The sequence below is a fragment of the Apium graveolens genome, unplaced genomic scaffold (assembly GCF_009905375.1).
Source record: "Apium graveolens cultivar Ventura unplaced genomic scaffold, ASM990537v1 ctg4006, whole genome shotgun sequence".
In the NCBI taxonomy this organism is placed as follows: Eukaryota; Viridiplantae; Streptophyta; class Magnoliopsida; order Apiales; family Apiaceae; genus Apium; species Apium graveolens.
Window position 1 is genome coordinate 86,668 of NW_027418362.1, and position 11,357 is coordinate 98,024.

General features: G+C 38.2%; 1 non-coding gene across 1 annotated transcript; it reads left to right on the forward strand.

The window, feature by feature from the left end:
- Positions 1 to 3,772: 3,772 nt before the first annotated feature.
- LOC141701531 (small nucleolar RNA R71) lies at positions 3,773 to 3,879 on the forward strand. The gene has a single exon (XR_012566813.1). It is a non-coding gene; the product is annotated as a small nucleolar RNA R71 (small nucleolar RNA).
- Positions 3,880 to 11,357: the final 7,478 nt, after the last annotated feature.

The following is an 11,357-nucleotide window of genomic DNA, read 5'->3' on the forward strand; positions in this document are numbered from 1 at the left end:
GATAAACGACTCCATGAAGTCGATTCCCCAAACATCAAAGACTTCAACCTCAAGAAGCACATTAAGAGGCATCTCATCCCTCTTGGACATATTACCCACGCTGACATCAATCACACTTAAAAATAAAGTGATGCGCATCCTTAAACAATATAGGCCAGAAGAATCCCGTTTGAAGGACACGAGCTGTTGTCTTCTCTCTACCATAGTGGCCTCCATAAACAGTCGAATGACAGTCTCGCAAGATCCCCTCTGTTTCGCTATATGAAATACATCTCCTAATGATTTGGTCAGCTCCTTGCCTAAACAAATATGGCCCATCCCACATGTACTACTTCACCTCATGAAAAAACTTCTTCCTTTGAGCGTATGACAAGTCTGGAGGCATGATATTACTCATAAGGTAGTTCACAATGTATGCAAACCACGGTTCTTCCTCTTGTACTCCAAAAAGTTGCTCATCGGGAAAAGACTCATTTATCAATGTTGTATCCTGAAAAAAAAAGAACCCATCTAATCAATCTAGGTTTCGAGTCCTTCTTCGAGACGAGATAACGAATTGCAGCGTGATCCGTGAAAACTGTCACCTTCGTCCCAAGAAAATAAGATTGAAACTTCTCAAAGCCGTAGACAATGGACAAAAGTTCTTTCTCAGTAGTAGTATAATTCAGTTGAGCACCATTCTGGGTCTTACTAGCATAGTAGACCACATGAAATATGTTGTTCTTTCTCTGCCCAATAACTGCTCCAACTGCATAGTCACTTGCATCACACATCATCTCAAAAGGTCCATTCCAATCAGGTGCAGTTATGATAGGTTCCGTGATCAAACTCTTCTTCAAGAACTCAAAAATAGCTAGGAACTCGTTATCAAACTTGAACATAACATCTTTCTCCAAAAGATTACACAAAGGTTTAGATATTTTTGAGAAGTCCTTGATGAATCGCCTATAGAAACCCGCATGACCAAGAAAGTTGCGAACTCCCTTAATAGAAATTGGTGGAGGAAGATTTTCAATGACCCCCACCTTGGCTTTGTCCACCTCAAGACCTTTACTAGAGACCTTGTGACCAAGAATAATGCCATGTCACACCATAAAGTGACATTTCTCCCAGTTGAGAACCAGATTGGTCTCAACACACCTTTTGAGAACATCGCCAAGATTCTGCAAGCACTCATCAAATGAATCGCCAAACTCAGAGAAGTCGTCCATGAACACCTCCACATTCTGACCGATCATGTCAGGAAAAATAACCATCATGCATCTCTGAAATGTGGCAGGCGCTCCACACAACCCAAAATAAGCTCTTCTGACGGCGAAAGTACCAAACAGACAAGTGAAAGTAGTATTTTCCTGATCTTCTAGAGCGATACAAATATGATTTTAGCCCGAATAGCCATCCAGAAGACAGTAGTACTCATGTCCAGCCAACCTGTCAAGCATCTAATTAATAAAAGGCAGAGGGAAGTGATCCTTTCTCGTGGCCTTGTTCAAGTTCCTGTAGTCCATGCAAACTCTCCATCCCGTGACTGTTCGAGTAGGAATGAGCTCATTCTTCTCATTAGCAATAATGGTGATACCTCCTTTCTTTGGTACACACTGAACTGGACTCACCCAAGAACTGTCAGAAATGGGATAGATGATCCCTGCATCCAGCCATTTGAGAATTTTCTTCTTCATAATTTCTTTCATGATTTAAACGAGCCTTCTCTGTTGCTCAACAGTAGGCTTGCTACTTTCCTCTAGCAGAATTTTATGCATGCAATATGAAGGGATGATTCCCTTGATATTTGCTTTCATCCATCCAATTGCCGATTTGAACTCTCTCAGAATTCTTAAGAGTTTTTCCTCATCACTACCTGAAAGGTCAGATGCAGTAATCACAGGTAAAGTAGATGCATCACCTAAAAAATCATACCTTAAGTGTTCAGGAAATGGTTTAAGCTCAAGTATAGGAGCTTCCTCAATAGATGGCTTGAGGCGCTTTGGAAAAATTTATTCAGCTCCTCCATTCCAAGAGATTCAAAAGGCATATCCATATTCCGCTTCCAGGGAGAAGCATTTAGATATTGCAATTGCTCATCACCTTCATCATCTTCACTATCTAAATTCCCCAACTAGGCCTTTTCTAAGGCATCAGACCTTAGCAATTGATCAAGTTCTGAAGTAACCACAGAATCGACCAATTTCACCTTTAAGCACTCCTTATTTTCCGTAGGGAATTTTATGGCATTGAACACATTAAAAGTTACATCATGATCCAGCACTCGCATGGTGAGCTCACCCTTCTGCACATCTATCAAAGTTTGGCCAGTAGCCAGGAAAGGTCTTCCCAAAATTATGGGAATCTTCTTATCCTCCTCGAAATCAAGAATTACAAAATCAGCAGGAAATATGAGTTTATCAACTATGACCAAAATATCCTCCACAATGCCTCGTGGGTATGTAATCGACCGATCGGCCAACTGCAAGGTCATATAAGTAGGCTTTGGATCAGGTAGGTCCAACTTCTTGAAGATTGACAAAGGCATCAGATTGATGCTAGCTCCCAAGTCACATAAGCATTTGTCAAAAGACACTTTTCCAATGGTGCAAGGAATAGTGAATCTACCAGGATCTTTAATCTTCGGAGGCAACTTCTGTTGCAGCACAACACTGCATTCCTCCGTGAGAGCAACTATCTCTAAATTATCAAGTTTCACCTTCCGAGAAAGTATACCTTTCATAAACTTCGCATAACTAGGCATCTGCTCAAGAGCTTCAATGAAAGGTATATTGATATGAAGTTTCTTGAACACCTCCAGAAACTTCTCAAACCACTTATCCAGCTTTTTCTTCTGCAGCCTCGTAGGAAAGGGAGGTGGAGGATAGATCTGTTTCTCCCCTGTATCACCCTCAGGAGGAGTGTTTTTAATAGAAGTCTTCCTTGGTTCCACTTCTGCTTCCTTCTTCACGTCTTCTTCAGCTATAGCTTCTTCATCCGAAACTTGAGGGTGTTCGGGATTCGCAACCTTCCCAGACCTCAATGTAATTACCTTTACCTGCTCCTTAGCTTCCCTCTTTTCTGGTACTTTAGTGTCACTAGGGAGTGTACCAGGTTGAAGATTTAGCAAGGCATTGGCAATTTCCCCAATTTGATTTTCCAAGGTCTTGATAGAAACCGCTTGGCTCTTGCACATGAGGCTCAACTCCTCCAATTCAGATTTTTAATTAGACTGTTATACCTGGAGTTGTTGTCTTGGTGCATATTGCGGTTGCTGAAAACCAGGGGGTTGTACTGCTTTGCTGGATACTGCTGATAAGGCTGCTGAACCGCATTCTGAGTATTGCTCCAGCTAAAGTTAGGATGATTGCGATTGTTAGGGTGATAGGTGGCTGGCACAGGTTGTTGTGACCTCTGAAAGTTGCTCACGAACTGAGCTGATTCACTAGAAATAGCACACTGCTCCGTCTCATGGGCACCAGCACAAAGCTCACATACACTTGTGATATGATTAACTCCATAATTGGCCAAAGAATCCACCTTCATCGTCAAAGCCTTAAGCTGAGTAGCTATAACAGTAGCTGCATCTAACTCCAGAATTCCTGCTACCTTGCCCTGAGATAGTCTTTGAGTAGGATTCTAGTATTCATTAGCATCCATCAGTTCAATCAGTTCATAAGTTTCATCATAGCTTTTATCCCATAAGGATCCTCCTGATACTGCATCAAGCATGGGTCTAGAAGTAGCACCCAATCCATTATAGAAATAGTTATTGATCATCCAGTCAGGCATCCCATGGTAAGGACACTTTCTAAGCATCTTCTTATAACGATCCCAAGCCTCACACAAAGATTCTCCAGATTGCTGAGCAAATTCAGTAAGTGTGTTTCTGATTGCAGCAGTCTTCGCCATATGGAAGAATTTAGTTAAGAACTTTTGAGCAAGATCCTCCCATTTAGTGATAGACCCTGGTGGTAGAGAATGTAACCAACACTTAGTTTTATCCCGCAGAGAGAATGGGAAAAGCCTAAACTTAATGGAATTTTCAAAAACTCCATTGAACTTGAAAGTGTCGCAGATCTCGATGAAATCTCTGATGTGCATGTTGGGGTCTTCTGTCGGAGAACCCCCAAACTGAACTAAGTTCTGTATCATCTGAATTGTGCTCGACTTGATCTCAAAGGTGTTAGCCGAGATGGATGGTCGAACAATGCTAGACAGAATATCATTGATCTTCGGTTGAGAGTAATCCATCAAAGCATTTGGATTAGCTTCTGGTTCTCCCATTGTAATAAGAACTTCTTCTTCTTTCTCCACTAAGATCTCTTCTTCAACTTTAATCTCGACTACAACTTCTTCCTCAGCTTGATCCAGTGTTCTCTTACAAGACCGAGAATGCGTATGCATACACGCTCGATAGAGTACCTGAAACACGACAAGGAATTTAGTAAGTAACAATGTCCGAGTCACTGAACTTTAACGACCAATGATGACAAACACATAAACTAAAAATTAACACCGAATTCCCCGGCAGCGGTGCCAAAAACTTGTTAGGGCTGAAACAAGTGCTAATATTCACGCAAGTATACGCGATCGCAAGTAATATATAATAAATTCTAGTTCGTTCCCACATGGATTGGTTTAGGTTAATTTCAATCAATGTATTTATGCAACACCGGTATAGTTATTATCCAATGCTAAGATGAATAACAAATTGAGGTTGTTTATGATTATGATTAACTAAGAGATTATAATAAAGGACATCAAATACGAGATTAAAGAGAATTGAATACGAAATCACACAAACATGGGATTCTAACTTCATTAAATACTTCATTCAATAGCCTTTTCGTTCTTAACCTTAGCATGTAATGGTGATGACACTAATCAGATAACACGAAACTGATAAACGCCAACTTTCGTTGTACGAATACCATACTACCAGACATCCACAAAAGAGATAGAAGCTGAATAGACACCAATTATATTGAGACCCTATATATCTATAGAATTTGACAACATAATGGGTTAACACACAAGTCATCTATTGTGATTACATAGGGCAATTAAGATAGTGAAGGTTACCTACGAATCATGCATATCAAATACATGAACCTATGCTAGCATGGCAAGTTCTAAATCCTTAAATTCACTTTCGCTTCATTAAAGATTAACACACTATCTTATAAGTTCGCGACGCTCATACGACGAATAAGCACAACCAATACTAGGTTATCATACAATCACCACACACTAAGGCATCGAAACAAATTAACTAAACAAATCCATAAATAAATCCGTTAGAACCCCACAATAACGATTAGCCCATAATCGGATTTATCATCAACGTGGGTTCCGATGAAAGCATGGTATAATAAACGTAGTCTTTATACTGAATTAATGATAAACCAAGTACGAAACAAGAGTATAGCTTCACGAATAAGAAAACTAGCATCCAAGTTACAACTTAAAACAAAGAATCACAAGTATAAACTAGATCCTCTTCGCTTTGGTTGAATTATGCTCTACAGTCTTCTTATGACTTCTCATTAAGCTCTGGTACATCTCCTAATGAAAAACGACCTTAAATTATGAATATATAGCAGCCCATGCAGAGTAGAAGTCCAACGAATCAAAATTCCAGAAGAAACAAAATTTAATATTCCCGACCTAGCGCGGCCGCGCGCTTGACCAGCGCGGGAGCGCTGAGTTTCTGTTCTTTGGGCGCGGGTGCGCGCTATCACAGCCCGGGCGCGCTGACTCTCTGTAGAATTTTATGACTTCTTATTTTCTTGCTGATTTGAGTTGGTCTTCTCACGAGCTTTTATTCTGGACATCATCCTAACACCATATTAGTATCAAAACAATGCTAATTCACCTGTATTCCTGATAAATGCCTGAAATACAAAAATACTACAAAAATACGTTAAAAACACTAACAACTCGAGTACAAAACACCAATTCAAAGTTTCACGGAGCGTTATAAAGTGTCATAAATGCCACTCAACACTCTTTTTTACTAAACTACTTAGACACTCATTTTTCCCTAAACTACTTATATATCGTTTTGATCACATTAACATATAAAAATATCTTTCATCGGGATTAAACTGACCACACCATGAACAAATAGAAAAACTAGATAGAAAAATAATTATAATAGATATAATAGAATTGAAAAATAAATAAATTTTAAGAAATATTGTATATCATATTTTAACTCCACATAATTTTTTTCTTTACATGTAGCTAAAACTCAAGGATGATTAAAACTTATTTAATCATGCACTTGCAGATAATCGTACCCGAGATTTGAGTTAAATAAAAAAAGCGTTAAAAAAGTGTTATATAAGTATGTAGCTAAAGAGAATCAAACTTGAGATTGGTACGAAGTCAAAGATGTGACAACCCGGGTAAATCCTGAGCCTTTTTCAAAAATCATGTCAAGTCCCGATTCCAAATCTGAAATAAACTGTTAGATATATTTGATAATGTCATGGCTAATATGTTTTATGTTTAGATTTCAGATCTTATTTGAACAGAACAAATCAGTACTTAACTGATCAGTACTTATACTGGACGTCAGAACTTAAGGGATATCAGTACTTATGTTATCAGGAGATAAGCATCAGGAGATAGATATCAGAACTTAAGTGCTGAAGGACGATCAGATAAGGACAGTAGCTGATTAAAGTTAAGAAGATCAAGATAAACATAAGAAGAGATATGCATGAAGAAGGAATTTCGTAAAGAATGGAATACTTGGAAGGAAAGATATCTGATTGATATATATTAGGAAGCAGAATTATATTCCATATCAATTAGCGATTATCTTGTAACTGTGTAATATATAAACACAGACATAGGGTTTACACTAAAAGTGTTATCATTATCGAGAATATTATTTACTGTAACCCTAGCAGCTCTCGTGATATTTTGTTCATCACTGAGAGATAACAGTTCCAGATTGTAACAGAGTTTATTGTTTCAATAAAGTTTGTTTTCTGTTACATAAGTTCTTGAAGTTTGATTTGATTGTAATAAACACTGTATTCACCCCCTCTACAGTGAAAGTGTGACCTAACAAGTGGTATCAGAGCCTTCTGTTAACACACATACAGTTAAAGATCCAAACACAATCATGTCGACACAGAAACTCCAACTAAGCCTACCAAAACTGAGGAATCATCAAAGACATCAACTCAGAGTCGATATGAGACTATCAGAGTTCCCATATTGAGACCATCTGAATATCCCATATGGAAGGTAAGGATGACCATGTTTCTGGAAGCAACAGATCCAGAATACCTTGATAGAATCAAGGAAGGGCCTCACAAACCTACCAAGCTCGCTGTTGTAGTTGCAGGTGAAGCAGCAAAGACCGTACCAAAGGAAAAGAGTGATTACACTGCTGAAGATATAGCATCTATTGCTAAGGATGCCAAGGTACGACACTTATTGCATAGTGCCATTGATAATGTAATGTCAAACAGGGTAATCAACTGCAAGACTGCTAAGGAGATATGGGATGCACTGGAGACAAGGTGTCAAGGAACTGAAACAGTTAAGAAGAACAGGAAGACAATACTCACTCAAGAGTATGAACACTTTGACTCTAGGACTAATGAGTCATTGACTGATGTATATGATAGATTTGTCAAACTCTTGAATGACTTGTCATTAGTAAATAAGGAGTATGATCTTGAAGATACAAACCTTAAATTCCTGTTAGCTCTTCCTGAATGTTGGGATTTGAAGGCAACAACAATAAGAGACAACTACAATCTTGATGAAACAACTCTTGATGAAATCTATGGAATGCTCAAGACTCATGAACTTGAGATGGAACAAAGAAGCAAGAGGAAAGGAGGAAAGTCAAGGACAGTTGCTCTCAAGGCTGAAGAGGAGTCCCCCAAACCACCTTCCTCAAAGAAAGACAAGGGTAAAGCTCTTATCATAAAGTCTGATACTGAGTCATCAAGTTGTAAGAGTGATGATGACTCAGATTCTGAAAGCTTGCCTGAAACTGATGCTGATGAGGAGATGATGAAGCTGTGTGCTCTTATGGTGAAAGGAATCACAAAGATTGCATACAGGAAGTTCAGGAAGGGAAAGAAGTTTTCCAGGAAAGGCATAAGTTCTGATAAGAAGAATTTCAGAAGATCTGAAGGAAGAGGAGGAAAGTCTGACAGAGGAGATTACGCTAATGTTAAATGTTATAATTGTGGTGAGAAAGGCCACATATCTCCTGATTGCAAGAAGACCAAGAGTGACAAAGGCAAAGCTCTTGTCACAAAGCAGAAAAGCTGGACAGACACCTCAGACTCTGAAAGTGAGGAGAACTATGCATTGATGGCAAATGCTGATAAATCAAGTTCTGAGAGCAGTTCTGAAGCTGCTGAAACAAAGGTACCTCAGACTACTTATGCTTTTCATACTGATGATATTAATGAGTTGAGAAGATATCTTAAAACCATGTTTGTTAGTTATAGAGATCAAACTTTAACATGTGAAAGATTAACTTCTGAAAATCTTGCTTTTAGGAAAAGAAATGATTTCTTAGAAAAAGAGTTAGTCATGTTCCATCAAACTCAGAAGGATAGAGATGATGCTTTTTATGTTAGGGATGAAGTGCTAAAAATGAATGAATCTCTAAAAACTGAGTTAGAAAAGGAGAGAGAGATTATCAGAACTTGGACTAACTCTGGCAAAACAACTCAAAATTTGCTAAGCAGTGGAAACTGGAAAGAGGGCTTAGGTTATGGAGAAAATAAAAATGAAAAAGGAACTGTAGAAATTAAGCCTGTTGATAAGCAAAAGCCGAAGTTAAAACCTGTTAAGTTTGTAACTGAAAAATCTGAAAATGAGAAATCAGAAGTTAAAAAGGAATTAGCTTCTGACAAACTAAAACAGGAAAAGACAGCTGAAGTTAACATAGGCTTAATGACAAAGAAGCAGCTTAAGCATAAGCTGAAAGATGTTAAGAATGCAAACAAGGTAAAATCACCTAGGAAAAACAGGAATGGAAAGGAAGGTGTGAATAAAAGCAATAACTATAAATCTGTTCCTGATGCTCCTAGGAAAGCGTGTCATAACTGTGGAAGTTCTAACCATCTGGCTTCTTTTTGCAGGAAGAATAAGAATATTAACTCCTTATCTTCAAAATCAGGAGTTAAGAGTCAGTCTGTTAGATACAAACCACAAAATCCTTATTTTCATTGTGGTAGTTTATGGCATTCCATTTATACTTGTAAGGAATATCATAGTTTGTACTATGATTATTATCAAATAAAACCTTCTTTAAAGAAAGTTTCTGTTGTTCCTTCTAGTGTAAGTTCTGATTCAAAGTCTGGTAGTATAAGTTCTGATAAGAAAACTGTTAACATAAAATCTGATGCTAAATCCGCTGCAAATATTAACAAACCTAAAAAGGCCAAAGGATCCAAGCAAGTCTGGGTCCTTAAAACTAATAATTAGTGGTCTTTTTGATTGCAGGGCAACAGGAAAAATATTTTAGTTCTGGACAGTGGATGTTCAGGACATATGACTGGAAATAAGGCCCTGCTATCAGACTTTGTGGAGAAAGCTGGCCCAAGTGTTTCTTATGGAGATGGCAACATTGGAAAAACTTTGGGATATGGCAATATCAATCTTGGGAATGTCATCATTAAAGATGTAGCTCTGGTCTCAGGACTTAAACACAACTTACTGAGTATAAGTCAAATCTGTGACAGAGGTTATCATGTTGATTTCTTTGCAGAACATTGTGAAATAGTTAGTAAATCTAAAGAAAAAATTGTTCTGAAGGGATTCAGGCGTGGTAACATTTATGAAGCTAAGCTTTCAACAAGTTCTGATGGTTCTGCAATCTGTTTAGTGAGTAGAGCCTCAACTGAAGAAAGCTGGAATTGGCACAAGAAACTCTCTCATTTAAACTTCAACAAGATAAATGAACTGATCAAGAAAGATCTTGTGAGAGGACTGCCAAAATCAGTGTTTGTTCCTGATGGTCTTTGTGACTCATGTCAGAAGGCTAAACAAAGAAAATCTTCGTTCAAGAGCAAGACTGAATCATCAATTCTTGAGCCTTATTATCTACTTCATGTTGATCTATTTGGTCCAGTGAATGTCATGTCTATTGCAAAGAAGAAATATGCGTTGGTCATAGTAGATGAGTTCACCAGATACACATGGGTGTATTTCTTGCACACAAAAAGTGAAACTGCATCTATCCTGATTGATCATGTCAAACATCTGGATAAATTGATCAAAGATTCTGTGAAAATTTTGAGGAGTGATAATGGCACTGAATTCAAGAATCTGATAATGGAAGAGTTCTGCAAAAATCATGGAATAAAGCAGGAATTTTCTGCTCCTGGAACTCCACAGCAAAATGGAGTTGTTGAAAGGAAGAATAGAACTCTCATTGAAGCTGCACGAACAATGCTTGAAGAAGCAAAGCTTCCAACCTATTTCTGGGCTGAAGCTGTGCAGACTGCTTGTTTTACTCAAAATGCAACACTCATTAACAAGCATGGAAAAACACCATATGAGATGGTGAAGAACAAGAAGCCAAATCTCAAATACTTTCATATATTTGGATGTAAGTGTTTTGTTCTCAAGACTCATCCTGAACAGCTATCCAAGTTTGATCTAAAAGCTGATGAGGGAATCTTTGTTGGATATCCACTTTCTACAAAAGCCTTCAGAGTCTATAATTTGAGAACAAAAGTGGTCATGGAATCTATCAATGTCTCTTTTGATGACAAGAAGATCACTGGACTTGAAGATTGCATTGATCATGATCAGCTGAGATTTGAAAATGAAGATTCATATTCTGATACCTCAAGTCCTGACAGTCTAAGTCCTGATACTGTAAATTCTGATGGATTAAACTCTGATGTTATTGAAACTGTGGTGACTACGTCAAAGGAAGATGCACCAATGCAGGGGGAGCATACTCAAGATATTATCACATCTCAAGAAGCATCAGAACATACATCTGGCTCTTCAAATTCTGATTCGTCAAGTTCTGATAAGCCAAGTACTGACAGTACTGAAAATCTAAATGCTGAAGGATCCAACTCAGAGAGCATAGTTTCAGGGGGAGCATCAGAAAATGAAACCGAAGACAGCATGAATCATGGGGGAGCATCCAGTTCTAGAGAAAATCTTCCATCTGCAAGGAAGTGGACAAAATCACATACACCTGATTTGATAATTGGAAATCCTGAGGCAGGTGTCAGAACTAGAACAGGTACTTCGAATGAATGTCTTTACAATTCTTTTCTCTCTCAGTCTGAGCCAAAGAAAGTGGAAGAAGCTCTTCAAGATGCTGATTGGGTGCAAGCAATGCAGGAAGAGTTGAATGAATT